Source organism: Pseudophryne corroboree, chromosome 5 (assembly GCF_028390025.1).
Source record: "Pseudophryne corroboree isolate aPseCor3 chromosome 5, aPseCor3.hap2, whole genome shotgun sequence".
Lineage (NCBI taxonomy): Eukaryota > Metazoa > Chordata > Amphibia > Anura > Myobatrachidae > Pseudophryne > Pseudophryne corroboree.
In genome coordinates this window covers 470,658,642-470,662,612 of record NC_086448.1, presented here as the reverse complement: position 1 = coordinate 470,662,612, position 3,971 = coordinate 470,658,642, and the positions used below count along the sequence as shown (strand labels likewise).

Below are 3,971 nucleotides of genomic sequence, written 5' to 3'. Positions count from 1 at the left end.
AGGTTGAAACCCTGATGAGTTTTATATCTGACATTCAAATTAATCATTATAACCTCAAGTTTACTTACAAACAACACCCTGTAGCCATTGACTACCTGGATGTTCTTTTGAAAATTGAAGAAGATGGCTCTTTAAATACTAAAACCTTTTTCAAGAAAACTGATGCCAATAGTTTCATTCCTTCCGACAGCTGCCACCTTTCCCGGTGGAAAACCGCGGTACCATATTCCCAATTTATACGGATTAGGAAAAACTGCAGCAGTATGGATGCATATTGGGAACAGTCATCATCATTAGTTCTTCAGTTCATAGATAGGGGTTACAGTGAAAATACTCTACGAATAGACCAAGCCCGTGCTTCCGAAATTGACAGGAACAGCCTCTTTATGACGAGAGATCGTATACAGGATGGACACCGGGGAGAGAGACCATTTGTAACACAGTTCAATCAAGAAAACAGAACTATCAAACGTATTATGAATAAACACTGGCACCTTTTACTTAAAGATCCAGTTTTAGGGCCTCATCTACCCAGTAGACCAAGTATTGTCTTTAGGAGATCTAAGAACCTTAAAAGTATCCTTGCTCCTAGTCAATTACAGACAGAATATCGGAAAAAAGATGATAATTCCAACCAACACCCACTCATGAAGAGAGCAGGGCTGTTTCCCTGCAATAAGTGAAATTGTTGCCGCTTCATCGACAAAAAGAGTTTCTGCTGGAAAGATGAGACTAAAAGGGTTTTTAGACTAAAGTCCATTGTTACGTGCAATACCAATTACGTCATCTATAAGATAGATTGCAGTTGCAAACTCTCTTATACTGGTAAAACAAAGAGGTGTCTCAAAATTAGAATACAGGAACACTTACGAAACATCAAGAATAAGGTCCAGAATCATAGCCTCCCCAGGCACTTCCAGGAAAAACATAGGTCCGAAATTCAGGGCTTAACATTTAATGTGGTGGAACATGTACCCGCAGATAAGAGGGGAGGAGATAGGGAAGTCCAGCTTGCTCAAAGGGAATCTTTCTAGATTTATACTTTAAATACTCTTATACCGAAAGGGTTGAATGAGAATATCGATATGATAGTATTCCTTTGATGTAGATAAAGTGTATCTAGTGTGTAGAGATGGAGATATTGTCAGAGTAGTTAATGGCCAGTACTGAATTTTCATACTAATGTAACGTAGTTTCATTATATATCATGTGCACGTAGAGGAATTGAATGTCAGATCTTTAAAAATCATAAGATTTCCCCGGTGTATTTATCATTGGTTATTAAATTTTACCACTTGACATACAGACGTGTACAAGTGGGGCCATTTTCAAGTTGATAACTCTTCATCTCATTCATTTTTTTCATACATACATCACGTTTCCAGTATATATACACTCATGTACATGTTTAACCATAAAGGACTTAATTTATTTATATAAAGATCAGACATATTTGTTTATAACTTATTTTTACTTTTATTATATTTATTTATTTATTTCTTCGTTTATTATTTATCATTTTTTAATCAATATTCTTATTTTTAGGTTTATGTTTATTTCTATATATATATATTTTTTATTTTTATTGTTATATTTTATATATATATTATTTATTTTTTTATTTATTTATTATTTATTTATTATTTATTTATTTATTTTTTATTTTTTTATTATTTTTTAATATTTTTTTATAAAAATTTTTATTATTATTTATTTTTATTATTATAATTTATTTTTTATTTATTTATTGTTTGTTTTTTTATTTTTATTTTTATATTTATATTTTTATTTTTATTTTACTTTTATTTATTTATTTATTTTCTTTCTTTTATTTATTTATTTATTTATTTATTTATTATCGCTCCAGCGTCATGCAATACGATCAAGGGGAATTACCCACAGGGGATCAGTGTAATATGTAGGACATGAAACTGAGTTAAATGAGATGGGGTGTGTCCAACATCATTCCTGGGATTTAGCCAGGTTTGGTTTCCCTAAATAGTAACCAGAGAGACAGTGAAAAGCATTATGGGTAATATTAATCAATTAGGTATTTCCTCCTAAGGAGTTATTCTCATAATAATACCGTTAATACACTTAGTTTGATTATTTGAAAATTATAAATCTATGCACTTTTGGTTTAGTAATCTCCATTCTAATATAGTAAATGGAGCACATATATATAGAGCACCAATCACTTTGCAAGGGAAGTGATGTAATCACTTTTCCCTTTATAAAGGGTGGTTATCAGGTCCAATGCCTCATTATACAGAGACTTGGCTGTCAGCACTGCACTACTGGAGGGTAAGGTTTTGTTTTTGATTTTACAATAGTAAATTATCAACTTTGAAAGTGGTCCCATTTATTAGTATACACTTTGTACCAACTATATGTATTTTATTGACTGGTTAACCACTAATCATTTATAAATGTAATTTTTTAAAGAGTATATGATATGCACTAATTATATATATATTCACTATATAAATATGACAGATTTATTCATGAATATGAAACTAAGTTGTATGAGTTATGCACTCACTTATATAATTTTTATAGTTAATAGATCTTCCCCTTACTAAGTGAAAGGAGTATTTGTTTCTCCATGGGATGGGAACTCTTTGTACCATACTGGTACTTTAATAGATGGTCTAATTGATATCAACCCAATTAATTTACCAGGTCTACCACGTGTTCTAAATTGGTTAGACATTATACCCATTTGAATTGCCTTCACTCCTGAGTCTCTGAGTGTCAGGTTCAAGCTGCTGACCGACGAGGTATGTGCTATATTATAGAGATTTCTTTAATGATTGTCACTAATGAACTACACCCCCTGTGGGTAGCACTTTGAGTAATTTCTTTGAATTATTCGATCATAGATCAGTGATACCGTCCATAAAGGATGGGTTTCCCTAATAAACATAACATGTGGGTACACTATACTGATGGTTAATACAATTAGTCCTGGGTTTTCCAAATATGAATAAATGGCTGGTTATAATCAGATCATTTAGTAGAGGATCGTTGTATAGTGGTAACATTGGTGTTTGTTATAGCCAATTCTGTGGCTTTGTTCTGTATCATATATAGAAACCACACGGGTTAGTCATGAGATCTGTTCATTAGTGATCAGACATTAATGATACCAGAATTTTTATAATTATGGGTGTCAAAATAAGATAGGGGTCTATTTATGAACTCGTAGGTGTTCTTATAATTAATACCCAATTAATCAATTTATTAGGTTCCTTATGCTTGCGAACCAGTTAGATTCTATACACATATGAATCTTCCCCATATTCGAATATCTGAATGTCAGACTCAAGCTGATGATATATGAGGTATGTGCCATTCCATTGGATTAATCCCAATCTCTGCCTAATTGAACAAAAAGTGTCCTTTAATTAATAAAGGTTATTAAACGTTTTTTAATTAGGTATGGTCCTCGCTGTATCAATCAAGTCCCATTGAAATATTGAAACGTTGTTCATACATCTTTGAATGACCTTTTATGTGCTGACAATATGTTCTGAAATGAAGAGGTATGTTTTTAACAACCTGTGCTTTTTGGTTCTCTTTTTTCCTCTTTCTTCATGTTATTTATTCTGTTTTCCTCCTCATGTTGCTATGTCATGTTCTTTTGATACCAATATGTCATGTTATATGTGAGTGTAAGATGCTTATTGCTATGTATTTGTTTTGACTTATTATTCTACAATTGTAGATTTTACCCCTGATGAAGTCTTGGAACAAGACGAAACGCGTTGGGTTATTTATCTATCTATTATCTGATGTTACCTCCGAATCTACAATAAGGAGAAGGAGGAAATCGTAGTGATATATCTACGCTTTTTCCTCATCACTACAAACTGATTGTTCAAATTGTGCGACAAATGTAAATGTATCAACTCTGTATACTTATGAACATTTGTGTCGGGTTTATATGTTGTTTTAATACATTTTTATGT

The 3,971-nt window shown here is 31.9% G+C and overlaps 1 long non-coding RNA gene across 1 annotated transcript; it reads left to right on the top strand.

The window, feature by feature from the left end:
* The first annotated feature begins 2,655 nt into the window (after positions 1-2,655).
* On the top strand, positions 2,656-3,536 carry LOC134929133 (uncharacterized). The gene is made up of 3 exons (XR_010178310.1): positions 2,656-2,780; positions 3,248-3,344; positions 3,440-3,536. It is a non-coding gene; the product is annotated as an uncharacterized LOC134929133 (long non-coding RNA).
* Positions 3,537-3,971: the final 435 nt, after the last annotated feature.